General features: G+C 41.2%; 1 long non-coding RNA gene across 1 annotated transcript in view; it reads right to left on the minus strand.

The window, feature by feature from the left end:
- The window catches only part of LOC136793409 (uncharacterized), a 53240-nt gene that overhangs the window by 24244 nt on the left and 14204 nt on the right, over positions 1 to 14792 (minus strand). The window contains exon 4 of the long non-coding RNA XR_010838627.1: positions 11519 to 11605. This is a non-coding gene — a long non-coding RNA (uncharacterized lncRNA). The remainder of the gene's footprint in view (positions 1 to 11518; positions 11606 to 14792) is intronic.

Genomic DNA, 14792 nt, shown 5'->3' on the forward strand with positions numbered 1-14792 from the left:
TCTCTCTCCCAAAGCTGCTGCAGCTCCTCTGCCTTTCTTAAGCCTCCGTGTAATAATGAGGACTCTGAGGTTAAATGTGCAGAGGGCTTTCTGAGCTCCTGCAGAGCACTGAATAATAGAGCTTTACAAACCAGGGGCTTTCAAAGTCCTTAATCCCAAGAAATTTAATAATATTCACAAACACTAGTTTAAATGAAAAACTTGAAAAGTAAAAAAATGTCTGCTATATTAATAAAGCATTAGTGGACTGTAATAAGGTTTTGATTTAATCTCTTTAGAAAGCCCTTAATACTCTGCCTCACATACAAAGCTAATCTTCTTGTTTCCCCTGAAACTCCACCTCAGCAAATTGTTCATCCAGCCATGGCAAGAAATTGGAGCCTCTTCAAAACTTATTCTGCCCACGAGAAAACCAGTTGAGGTTTTCAGGTCTCATTTTATATCACATGCATCTCACTTTGGACTCATAGTGTATTTCATAGATTAAACAGTCCTCTAGAAATAGTCATGTTTGTAAGTGGCAAAACTTAAAATACTTTCCAAGTAGTGATGCACAGATATGACTTCTCTTCCTGCTTCAATCGCTCTTTTTCTTCTCCTGTTAATCTGTCTTATGTCAATTTCATTATTAGACCGACCAAAAGAACTCAAGAAGGATAAGGAGGAAATTTCCCCTCCTGACACTGCTCAACATGACTGTGGCCAGTGGGGTAAACGGTAATTATCTGGCATTCCATAACAAGATGCTTATTGTCTGAATAAACTGGGTAAAATTACAACAGAGAACTGCCCCCTCATTGATTGGGTTGAGGGAAGAGAAAGAGATTGAATATGCACAGGAAGAGATCTGTACCACTCCCAGATCAAGCGTCCACTGGCTGCCATTAACTGAAACTCAATGAAATACCTTTGCTGCCTCATGGTTTCACTTCATCTACCCAAGAAGCAGTTTCCTGATTATTTAAATTAAATGTTAGGCTCATAACTGTAATAAAGTTTCATTAAAATGAAAAGTGAGGGCTTCCCTGGTGGCGCAGTGGTTGAGAATCCGCCTGCCGATGCAGGAGACACGGGTTCGTGCCCTGGTCCGGGAAGATCCCACATGCCGCGGAGCAACTAAGCCCGTGAGCCATGGCCGCTGAGCCTGTGCGTCCGGAGCCTGTGCTCCGCAACGGGAGAGGCCACAACAGTGAGAGGCCCGCATACCGCAAAAAAAAAAAAATAAAATAAAATAAAATAAAATAAAATAAAATAAAAGTGAGATGGTTCCTTCTGGAGTGGAGGTTAATACTTTACATTCTTCTTATCTCAGCTCTTTACCCGTAAAGGAGCATGCGGTGCCTTTAAGTGCATAAGGCATTGTCATCCATCATACCCTTTGCTCCTTATTAACAGACTGTTGGCCCGTGAGAGGGAGAGCAGAGCCCAGGGCGGCGATGGGATATGGCCAAATGCGCCAGGGCACCAGAGGAATTTTACTGCCCATGGCCAAGTTCTGCTCTTAGCGAACGCAGCTGCACGCAGGCATCCCTTCCCACTGGTGGCTGAGAACGAACAAAGATCCCAGTCAGGACACCAGGCTTAACATGCTCCCAATGACTGTGGTCCAGAGCTCCAAGCTTTGCAAAAACATAAAACCCAGTTCATCCCACCCTCTACCTAAATAAACCTTTTTTATTGCATTTCTTATTTTTCCTACTAAGAAAACTCCTATACATTTATGGTGGACATTTTTGGAAATGCGAGGAAAATTTATTTATACTGATACTATATATAAAATAGATAACTAATGAGAACCTACTGCATAGCACAGGGAACTCTACTCCATGCTCTGCGGTGACCTAAATGGGAAGGAAATCCAAAAAAAGACGGGATATATGCATCTGTATAGCTGATTCACTTTGCTGTACAGTAGAAACTAACACATTGTAAAGCAACTATACTCCAATAAAAATTTTTTTTTTTTTTTGGCGGTACGCGGGCCTCTCACTCTTGTGGCCTCTCCCGTTGTGGAGCGCAGGCTCCGACGCGCAGGCTCAGCGGCCATGGCTCACGGGCCCAGCCGCTCCGCGGCATGTGGGATCCTCCCGGACCGGGGCACGAACCTGTGTCCCCTGCATTGGCAGGTGGACTCTCAACCACTGCACCACCAGGGAAGCCCCAATAAAAATTTTTTTAAAAAGGAAATGCAAGGGAAATGTATTTCCTTTCGTTTTGAAAATCAATTCAGTTTTGCATTTGAAGCTTACATGCTGTTTTCTTCAGAACACTAAAGGTAGTGCAAAGGCAAGGAACCAAATTTGAAACTGTAGGAACTCCAGCCCCAAGAAGAGAGGCAGACTGAGCAATAAATGTAGTAAATGCCAAGGGTGGGGGGCATCAGAACACTTAATCATGAACATGGTACAATGCAAGCCAAGTTTTCACCCACATGGCTCTTCTTTCAAGAACATTCCCAACACCAAATAGTCTGTTCTACTATCTCCGTAATTACATTTACAGTTATCACCCCTCTTGTCATAATTTTCAATTTAACCCTTGCATGGAGTGTGCATCACGTAATTTTCAGTGAGTAATCACTGTGGTGTGTGCTGGTTATATAAAACCACCAGGAATGTGAACATTCTCATAAAAGTAATATCACACTGTATCCTGCTCTCGTTCAATTACTTGAAGCATGAACCCAACACACCACATCTTCTTTACTTTCTACTAGGGATTATTATTTAGTCAATTCTATATGGAATATGTCACATTTTTCAGCCCATGCAGTGAACAAACTTATTAGCTAAAATCTAGAGGAAGAAAAAACTCAGATTGCTACATTTTTAAGTGACCAAGTCCTCTTTCCGTCTCCTCGCAGGTGGTGGTGGTCTTTCCTGAGACTGTGGGGGGGGGGGGAGACGTGAAGAGAGAAGGGAAGTTTCCAGCTCACTCCCACTTCACTGTGAACAGTGCAGGTGGTGACTCGATCCCATTTAAGGTTCACTTTTCCATATTTTCTCGGGCTCCCGGAGTCCATATGAAATGATACGTAGAGAAACTAAGGATATGTAGAAAAAAATAGATACTACAGCTCTCAACAGAAGATAGCTTTCTAGCCTCCATGTTTGTTCCTAATTTTCAGTGAGTGAAATACTTTTGGTCAGACGCATTGGCTATCCCTGTTGTTCTTAGTGAAGTAGATTTAGGGCATCTTTCAGCTGCGTTTAGACTGTCTGGAAACTCTGGGTGAGTCAAGACTGCAATGTGACCATAAATAGAGGAATGATATTCAGCTTAAGGAACAAGTGGTCCAACTACACCAGGAATACTGTCCAAAGCTTTGGGATCCTGGAGACCCGGACCACCGAGAGGAGGGGGAAAAGGGCAATGTGGGCAATGGGGACTGGCGGACAGAGACTAAGCTAGGCAAAGAGAAGAGTTAAATGTCTTCAATGATTAAAAGCTCCGTGTGTCAGCAGGAGGCGACTTGCCCCAGAGATCAGAATGTGGCTCCTCAGTCCAGTACGAGGCAGAACTAATGAAGATGGTGCGAGAGGCTGAATGGGCTGCCTCAGGACACACTGAATTCCCCATTCCGGGAGCTGTTCAAGCAGATATAGGAGAAACCATTTATTGGAGATTTCAAAATTGAGATATAGGGATTGCACTAAGTGGCCTTGAAGGGTTCTTTGCAAGTCTGTAACTATATTATCATCTTCCTTTCTCTGGTCCTCAGTCTCAACTGGGGACCTAAGGAAAGTGCTGGAAATCTTCCTATATTATAAATGAGGTCGTTGCTGAGCTCCCAACCTGCGTTCACCAACAGGTATGGCCTCTGTTGGCCGGTGTGGGAACACACAGCAGGGGTTTCTGGCAGTGCCGTAGAAAGCTCAAAAAAGCTCTGATTCCAACCTGAGCGGGGCTTGACCTAAGTCAGGTACAGGCACCTGCACAGATAGCCCCCTTCCATCCAGTTCACGGAGCCCCCCACAGTACCCTCCCCACGCCTCATCCTCTCACGTACAGACCTCTGCATGCAAAAGCAGACCCCCCTTTACAGGCTCCCTTGTGATGAAAGCCTCTCGAAACGCACGTGGTCAGTAGCAAGATCTTTAGCACAAATGCAGCTGCCCAATCGGCATCCTTATCCCCTGTCTCCAGTCCTGATGTAGGCTGTCACGCATCTTCCCCAAACCAAGTTGCTAGGCAGTGGGAAGTCTCAGATCTGGGCCAATCATAGACCAGCTGTTGGCTGTTCGCTGTTGGTTTACCAGACCCACAGCCTTTGCTGCAGACTGAACCTAGAGTGCAAACTCTGGTGCAAAAGCCTCAAAATAATGCAAATATATCCTGGCCATTTCACCCCTTGCATGGTGACACAACACAGTAACCCTCCTGTTTCCCAGTAGAAACATGTGACCAAACGCACTGTATCATCTTAGGCAGGGGATAAACTGCCTTCTCTTGGACACTCATTCCTACAAAGCTACACCCCTATCCTCGCTTTTGCCACACAGAAGATACAAAGTCTTGGGCTATCTCTGATTGGTGAAATAAGGCAAACTGTCTACCACCATACTCCATCGGTGACAGGGGATATTGCAAATGGCATTTTCTGTGACCTCATTTGAAGTGCTACTTTCCCCTCTGTCCGTTGCATTATAGCAAAACCCTGCAGTTGTTTAAATAAGACTCTCAGGATGTACCACGAAGTCACTGCCAGGCATTCTTGCATACATAAAAGCCATATGGTATTTCCTGGCTTTCTTGAGGCCTCCATTATGCCATTTTCCCCCTTTACATGCAGGAAAATGAGTTCCTTCACACAATGGAAACGAAAGTGTCCTTTTCTAACTCAGATAATGGCAACTCAATACAATTCCATTCTAAGCAATAAGAAAGCTCTTATTGGGATAAATTAGGAGGCTGGGACTAACATATACACACTACTACGCATAAAACAGATAATGAACATGGACCTACTGTACAGCACGGGGAACTCTACTCAATATTTTGTAATAACCTATAAGGGAAAAGGATCTGAAAAAGAATATATATAATTGAATCGCTGTGCTATAACCTGAAACCTTACACGATATTGTAAATAAACTATACTTCAATTTAAAACATTTTTAAGTAAAATACAATAAAATCTGTTGCTTTCATCTAATTATATAAAAAAAAAAAAAACTCCTGTGGCAGTCTGAAGTGGCTGGCACCCATGGCTGTGCCCTCCCTAACTCCGGATGTACCACGTGTGCCCTAGAAAAAGCCCTTGAGACTAGGTCCCAGGGGCTCAGAGGGTCTTTCCTGGCTGCACTTTCCTTCCTCTCTCCTCAGCCCTCTAGTCCTGTCCAAATAGCAGCGATTTCCATCCAAGGAGCCTTGATACAGCCCTTTTGACAGCAGCGAGATGCGCTGGCCAGGCTCTTGAAATTGCAGAGGCATTGATTTTTCTGGCTCTAGAGCCCCCTGGGGTATCTGCTCTATAGCCATGGGCCAGAGCAGCCTCACTGCTGAGCCCAACTCAGGCGCCCAGGGCCCCAGGCAGATGGGTGCCGCCCAGACTCCATGCTGGGGAGGGGAATAAATAATCTTTTATATCTGTTTCAACCTTTACAGATCACAAGTACTTCCATGGGCATTTCAATCTGATTCTAACAATTAGCCTTATCTGGGTTTAAGGAGGATGGGCGTAATGTCACTGTCATTTTACAGGTGAGAAAACAGAGGCACAGAAGATGCCCCAGGTCCTATGAATAAATGGGGGAGTCAATACAAAGAACTGTTGAGTGATAACTACCAATCCTGCGATGTACTTTCCTAACAACAATAGTAGCTTATGAATACTATATTTATGAGTACTGACAGAAAGAATTCGGTGCGCAACATTAGAAAAACAACGCTTCTAGTTTAGTTTTGAAACTTCAGTTCATTATCCTCCGGCAAGTGTCTCCTTTTGAACAGGATCGGCTACATAATTTGTGGGACCCAGTGCAAAATAAAAATGTGGGACCTCCTTTTAAAAAAAATATTAAGAACTTCAAGACCATGACAGCAGAGCATGAAGCCAAGCATGGAGCCCTTCCAAGCACAGGGCCCTACGAGGCTGTACAAGTCACAAGCCCACGAAGCTGGCCCTGCTTCAGACGCCTCAAGACACACTTAAGTCTTAGTATAAGTGTAGGGACGAGGGAGGAAACATGGTTTGGGTTCTCTTATTCTTCTCATTTCACGAAAACTTTTAATTTTGTTTCCCCTTGTAAATCTCTCATATCATCATGAGTATCATTAGAATCAGAGATTCGCCACAATTCCTAGGTGAGAAATCTAGATTGCTTTTTTTTCATTGATTCTTGACATAACGTACTTCCTGTGGAGTTTTTATTCATCTTGCTGAGCCTCTCGAATACTGTGTAAAACAAAAACTAGGAAAGCAGTTCAAACTCCATTCCTCCCACTTTTAGGCCCTTCAATCAAGAAAGGATACATTGAATATGTTAAAACTAAGCTAAAGGCTGCCTCTGTTAGCACCCTTGTGAGGAACAAACAGTGCCATTGAAGGCACAGCCTCTCACAAGACTGCGCTAAGTGGTTCTCACCACAGAGATGCTAGACATCTTCAGTCTGGGTGAGCCAGTCCTGCCCAGCAATAGCCCCACCCATCACGATTCGTCCCTAACTCTCCCACTTCCAAGCCAGGAAACAAATAAAAGAAAGCTAAGAAAACCACCTAACAACAACTAAGATGAAATGGATAATGTAATGTTATTTAAGTGCACTATGGTAAATTTTTAAGTAAGAGCCACATTCTGTATTTTTGTAAATACAATCATACACAGAAAAGGTGTTTTCACTAGGCTGATGTCTTGGCTTTCTGTCCTCCGTGATCCTTTTTCCTATTTAAACGATTCTAAGATGCATATTTTCTTCACATTTTCATATCTCTGAAATCAGAATGTGCCTTATAATCAGTGGCATTTTACAATCCCTGTCGGCCAGGAGGCAGTTGAAAGGGAGATGTCACTGCCTTATATACTCACGGTATCATGATATATGATAAAAAAATATATGTCTATATATGCCCCAAAAGCTCTTTCAGTAAGTATAAAATGAAAATTCTATGGATATGAAGCATTACATCATAGTTTATTTGGAAGTGTTTTTTTTCTTTCTTAGTGTTACATAAAAACATAATTACTTTAAAAAGTATCTCAAATATGATGAAACACTTCATATCTTCAATAGAATGCAACATCTGCCACTGACAATTTTAAGGAGTTTGACAAGCTTCACATGTACCCACTGAGAAGCCATCCAAAGTTCACACTGGGAAAATTTCTAGGTACTAATGAAAGACTACTTTTTAAATATTCTTAGTGGAATATTGGTTGCTTGGTTTGTTTGTCTGTTAACTTTTTCCTGCTTAACAACAGGAAATTCCCCAACTCGGAAACCCAAACACTAGTAAAAGGAACTGGCCACATCAGAATACCAATAGTAGTGGACAAATCAATTTTCTCTGTGGTCATGCTTTTAGAGGAAGTTAGAGAATTCCAATATAAGCTCTAGAGCAGCAATATCCTATATAACATATAATGCAAGCCATATATGTAATTTTAATTTTCCTGTTGCAATATTTTAAAAAGTTTTAAAAGTAGGTGAAATTAATTTTAATAATGAATGTTGTTTAACTGAATATATCCAAAATATTATCATTTCTACATGTAATCAATATAAAAATATTAATGAAATACTTCATTTCTGTTTGCCCTGTCTTTGAAATCTGCCGTGTGTTGTATTTCACACTTAGGATAATATATCGCAGTTTGCACTGACCACATTTCAGATGCGCTCGCCGGCCACATGTGGCTAGCGGCTCCAATAGCAGACAATGGAGGGCTAGTCAATACATACACGCATCAGCAAAGCACAATAATCCCTTCCAGACCACTTTGCTCAAGCATGATCAGTCATAGAAGCATCTGGCAGAAGTTCAAGAGTGGCAGCTACTTCCACTGCACTCTTGTGACTGTGAACTACAATAAATTGGTTACCCTAACAATGACAGTGCGTTGCTCTGGAGCAATCCTGCTGAAGACAGTCTAGAACAGTGGTCTCCAAACTAGGCTACTGGTACATGAATTCTTTTCAGAAAGTATGCGAGCACGGGTAGTTTGTAGGAAATCCACGCTCAGATTCTCAAGATCCACGTGTCTTCTTGACTAAAACTGATCTGCCCAAGAACAACTTTGTTTCCTACTTGCTTAAAATTAAGCATTATTTTGCAGCTATTCTCAATACTAATCACTTACATGTGTCATTAACTGGAAAGAAAAGCACCTCCTAACTAATAGCAACATATACTGTTGATGCTGATTCTTTTAAATATAATTGGAATGTTTTTTGTACTACAAAATGTTTACACAGCTAGAACTTCCACAGATATTGTATGTGATTTCTTTCAGATAAGGTACATCATTCAGTTAAACTAGTGAAAACCTGTTTTCTCAGATTGTATCTTGAAATATCTTTCCAAGTTAAAGTCAATCCTCACTTCATTTTATAAATAATTACATATTTTCTACCTCCTATTATCAAAACTTAAAATATGGCAGTTGCCAGACCAATTATTTTTCAGCTATGTATACTCTTCTCTTTCATAAAATATGGTTGAAAAGTTTGATTCTGTGGCCTAATAAAATTAATGTTTTTAAAATTTTTTATACATTATTCTTAGTTATTTCCAGAAACCCAACACCAGGATATATGTTTACCAAAGGAAACTATGCATGCCATCCGATTCCTTGTTTTACACATGTTTGCTACATATTACATTGTTTAATTTTAAATTACATATAAGAAATAAAGTTATTATTCATTTTGAAGTGGATAAAAATCTCATTATCATTTTAATCTTCTATTTACTTTGTTAGTAAACTATTTAACAAGAGGTGCCCCCAAATTGATTTCTCCATGGTTTAAATAATGCTCCTCAAAATGCATATTAATTCATGGTGGAAATGTAAATTGATACAGTCACTATGGAGAACAGTATGGAGGTTCCTTAAAAAAATAAAAATAGAGCTACCATACGACCCAGCAATCCCACTACTGGGCATATACCCTGAGAAAACCATAATTCAAAAAGAGTCATGTACCTGAATGTTCACTGCAGCACTATTTACGATAGCCAGGACATGGAAGCAACCTAAGTGTCCATCATCAGATGAATGGATAAAGAAGATGTGGCACATATATACACTGGAATATTGCTCAGCCATAAAAAGAAAAGAAATCGAGTTTTTTGTAGTGAGGTGGATGGACCTAGAGTCTGTCATACAGAGTGAAGTAAGTCAGAAAGAGAACAACAAAGACCATATGCTAACACATATATATGGAAGCTAAAACAAACAAACAAACAAGAAAATGTTCTGATCAACCTAGGGTCAGGACAGGAATAAAGACGCAGATGTAGAGAATGGACTTGAGGACACGGGGAGGGGGAAGGGTCAGCTGGGACGAAGTGAGAGAGTGGTATGGACTTATATATATTACCAAACGTAAAATAGGTAGCTAGTGGGAAGCAGCCACATAGCACCAGGAGATCAGCTCGGTGCTTCGTGACCACCTAGAGGGGTGGGGTAGGGAGGGTGGGAGGGAGACGCAAGAGGGAAGAGATATGGGAACATATGTATATGTATAACTGATTCACTTTGTTATAAAGCAGAAACTAACACACCATTGTACAGCAATTATACTCCAATAAAGATGTTTTAAAAAGTGACAAATAGGAATATAATTTATATATACTGTGCTCTGTCTCATTAGAAGTAACTAATAGTCATCCTCTGAGTCATGTACTAATTTGGGGGAAAATAAACAATCGAACTCACTTAACGAAAGCATTTCCAACCAAATTCTAGCTTTCATTTTTAATAATCAAAATGTGTAAAATTTTATACTGTTCTGAGGAACTGTGTACTACTAATAATTTAATGATAAAACATTTAATACTTAGAGGCTTAGAGTTTTAGGAAAATGTGTTTCAATCCATATATACTTTTTTGCAGAGATGTATAGTAGGGTGACCAATAAAAAGCCTTTAAACATAAAAATATACTACATTAGGATTAGTTATGTGAGGGACATTGCATGGAATGGTGCTTTCAAGAAGATAAAAAATCATGTAAAATTTCTGACTGTTCATGGTTTTTTCTTATTTGTTTGCTCTTAATTAACAATGATGAGTGTCAAGTTTCCATGGTATTTTTAGCTCACTGGATGGATTTTAAAATGTGGTTTAATCATTTATTTAAAAGTATAAGTATTTATAATATGCTGCAAATGATAACTGTACAAATACTTAAACTTACGATAAGAAATTTCAGAAGCTAACTTCAAGATGTTTGACCGGGTAGTTTATCAAAATTCTTTTAGGTAGCCTATAATTAGAAAGTCTGAAGACCTCTGCTATAGAACATAGTCTCGATGAAGCCCAGAGGAAAACTGAGTGGGGAAAAGAAATTTAGAAAGAATGACTTCTTTTTATTTTATTACTATTTTAAAATTCTGAATACAGCAGTCCCCCCCCCTTATTCCCAGGGATGTGTCCCAAGACCCCCAGTGGATGCCTGAAAACGTGGATAGTACCAAACCCTATATAGACTATGTTTTTTCCTATAAATACACACCTATGGCAAAGTTTAATTTATAAATTAGGCACAATAAGAGATTAATGACAATAAGTAATAAAAGTAAAATAGAACAATTACTACAGTATACTGTAATAAAAGTTATGTGAATGTGGTCTCTCTCAAAATATCTTATTGTACAAATTTAATGCCTTTTCCATCTTAACTAAGCATTTATCACTCACTAAGGCTGTAATTTTTACATTTTGAGATGTGATGGCAAATCTGGCACAAATTTCCTTTTCCTTCTTCACAATTTCACGGATAGCAATTTCGTTCTTACTGTAGATCTTAGCAACCTCAGCATACGACGTTGTTCTTTCCCTATAAAGTCAAGAACTTACATCTTTTCACTTACAGGAAGCACTTTGCGGCTTCTCTTTGGCATATCCGAATTGCCAGCATCACTACTTTTGCGCTTTAGGGCCATTATTAAGTAAAATAAGGGTTACTCGGACACAAGCACTGTGATACCTGGACGGTGTATCTGATAACCAAGTGACTAACGGTGGGATATGCAGGACTAAGAGATGATTCGCGTCCTGATGGGACGGAGCAGGACGGCGCAAGATTTCATCATGCCACTCAGAATGGCGTGCAAGTTAAAACTTACAAATTGTTGATTTCTGGGAAATTCCATTGAATATTTTCGGACCACGGCTGAGTGCGGGTAACTGAAACCACGGAAATCGAAACGGTGGATAAGGGTAGGGACTACTGCATAGCAGAAACCACTACAACTTGATGTATACCAGCTTATTCGCCAGGACAGTTACACAACCTTGCAATGGGTGAAAATTTAGGGATGCTTCTCAGCAATCCACAAATACTGTACTTACTCAAAATGGTCACTAGGTGGCAATCGTGCAGTGGACAAGAAGCCCTCTTCCGCGCTTCCGCGGGCCCTCTCAATCTTCTATCTCCTCCTGCAAAAAGGAAAAGGATACGAATAACGTGTAATAGTGACAACCACAACAAAGAACAATAGCAGGAAATATTTGTTTTAGGTCTTTCCATTTGCCAAGGACAGCAATAAGCCCTTCTCATCTCTGAAAATTTCAAAAATAGCCTTGTCTGGGAAAGTAATCTATTTTTCATTAGTATCATTTCCAAATAATGTTAACTAATTCACCTCTCTAATATAACCATTCACTTTAACCACAAAACTCAAACCCTGTCCAGCTAAGAACTTCAGCAGCATCGGTGACATGCCAAGCACCAGGCTAAGCCCTTCATTTCACTGACTCTGCAAACACGTCTAAGAGCTAGGTGTTAATATTAGCCCCATGATATAGGTGAGAAAGCAGGAAAACGGCCCCAAATCATTAAGCCAGTAAGTGCTGGATCTGGGATGTGCACACAGGTTTGGTTTTGTTCGTTTCCAAGTTCAATAGCCATGCCCTTAAATATCACACTCTGTGATGCTTTGGTGGTGTGTGTGTATAGCCATCTATGGATCTTTCTATATTTGTCTATGCATGTTTACATTTCTGTGCTTCTTTGTGATTCTGTGTCTGTGATTCTGTGCATGTAGAAGTGTGTGGATGCATCTGTGTGTGCACACAAAAACATATGTGATTTTTTAGAGATCTTTCTGGTAATTTCCACATCTGCTTTATACAGTATAGTCAACAGAGGGAGCTCAAGAATTTTCATTTTCTCTTCAAGAGACTAAGAAAAAGATACATTAAAAGTCACATGTGGGGCTTCCCTGGTGGCGCAGTGGTTGAGAATCCGCCTGCTGATACAGGGGACACGGGTTCGTGCCCCGGTCCGGGAAGATCCCACATGCCGCGGAGCGGCTGGGCCCGTGAGCCATGGCTGCTGAGCCTGCGCATCCGGAGCCTGTGCTCCGCAACGGGAGAGGCCACAACAGTGAGAGGCCCGCGTACTACAAAAAAAAAAAAAAAAAAAAAAAGTCACATGTGGTTGAGTCTCTGTTTTCATATGTGTAAATCTGCATGTGTCTCTATGTCTGTGCATGTGTACATCTGAGTTTCTGTTTGTAGCATGATTAAGTCCATGTATGCATCTATATGCTTATGTTGGCAGATATATATGTGTCTGTGCATTCATATATTTATTTGATGTACATTTAGACTGGAATGCTGCGTGGGTAAAAGAGTGCATTCGTAGATCAGCTTGTGTGCGTGTGTGTGTTCTAGTGAGCGCACACGCCAATGTGTGTATATGTTGACATGTGAGGGCGCATGTCTGTGCATCTGTGTGCCTGTGGATATGTCTGTATTTTTTTAGTGTGTTTGGGTCTGCGTTGTCTGTAGATATATGTGTACGTATCTCGCTTTTATGGGCTGAAGATGTTGTGTGCCTGTGTACTTCTGGGTGGGTGTGTCTGGCATCTGAGTGTACATTTGCAAGTGAATTTATGTGTCTGTATATGCAAGGGCATTTACAGAGCTCTGTGTGCATGTGCCTGTAAGGGGGTCTTGGCGTGTGTCAGCATCTGAGTGGGTGAAGTCTCGTCTTCTGTGTAGATATCTCTGCCTGAGACCATGTGTATAGACAGTATCTATGCCTGTGTGGACATGTTTAGTCCTCATGTTTACTGTTTGCAAATTCATCTGTATGAGCCTCTGCATGTCTCTGTGTGTATGTAATATATGTATGTGTGTGTGAGTGTGAGTCTATGTGTCTACACCTGTACATTCTTGCCTGTAAGGCTCTTTATCTGTGTCTATTTCTATATTCACCCATGCACGTCTTGGTGTTCACGCATCTGTTCATACACCTCTGGCTGCCATGTGTATGTCTGTGTGACCATCTCCATGTCTCCGGGTGCATGTGTGGGGGGGTCTGCATAAATCTGTCTGCATGGGGATGAATTTCTCTGGATGACTCTCCAGGTAAATGCATCCGTGTGCTCATGTGCAGGTGTTTATGTTGCTGTGTGTATTTGAGGACTCTCTGTGCACGGGAATTTTGCCCGCCTATGTGTACTCATATGTCTCTGTCCCCGTTTGTTTGTGCATGTCTCTGTGGTACATATGCTCATTTATGTTTGCATGCATACGTGACTATACACACAAGTGTCTGTGCAAGTGTGTGTCTGTGAAGGTGTGCTGTTCTCTGCCTTTCTATGTCTGTGTGCACAGGCCAATAGACACGCATGCTTGTGTACCTGTGTGTCTCCGGGTTTCTTCAGGTGTGTTTGTGGGTCTCTGTGTCTATTTGTACAGTCGTGTGGAATGTGGGCATATGTATAAATCCGTATATATGTATCTGCACACACCTGCACAAGCTTCTGTGTCTGTATCTTTGTGAGTCTATACGGGTGTGAGTCCCTGTGCATCTCTGTCTCTGTGCACATGCTTGTGTCTCTGTGAATACAACTGAGATTCTGCACGTGCGTGTGACTCTGCACGCTCCTCTTGTGCATCTGAGTAAGCCTGTGTGTGAGTGCAGATGTGTTTGCCTGTGTGTACTTTGTGTGGCTCTCTAGGCCTGTGTGTCTATATGTGTAGGTATACGCTTCTGCATATAAATCAATCTCCCTCTCTCTCCCCCTGTTTTTCTCTCCCCCCGTGTCTATATATAAATACATGAGCACTTAGACTGCATGTATAGGCAGGAACATGTGTATGCAGGTGTGTTTTAATAACAACTATGCCTCTGTGTGTAGATTCATGTGACTCCATGAGCATGAAAATGCTAGTAAGTACATGTTTAAAACCCATGTATCTACGTATGAATAAATCTCCATATTTTAGTGTTTGTGTAAATGTCTCCGTGTCTCTATCAATAAAAACGCATTCACTTGTGTCTTCATAAGGATGACTCTGTGTGCCTGTCTGTGTGTCTGTGTGGGTTCATGTGGGCTTGTAAATTTCTGCATAAATGTCTGGGGGTGTCTGAGAATGGGTGTGCACCTCATGAGCCTCTAGAAGCATCTGTGTGTTTCTGTATGTGTGTGCATCTGTGTTTTTGCATCTTCGAGGTTATGAATCAGCAAGCACGTCCTCTGGATGCCTAGGTCAGCATACATATGTCTCTGCGTGCTTCTCTGGGCCTGTGTGAGTGTGGAGTGTGGATTTATGACTATACATTGCTCTGTGCCTACATACAGAACTGTGGGCATTTGTGTGCATTTGTGTG

The sequence above is a fragment of the Kogia breviceps genome, chromosome X, assembly GCF_026419965.1.
Source record: "Kogia breviceps isolate mKogBre1 chromosome X, mKogBre1 haplotype 1, whole genome shotgun sequence".
Lineage (NCBI taxonomy): Eukaryota > Metazoa > Chordata > Mammalia > Artiodactyla > Physeteridae > Kogia > Kogia breviceps.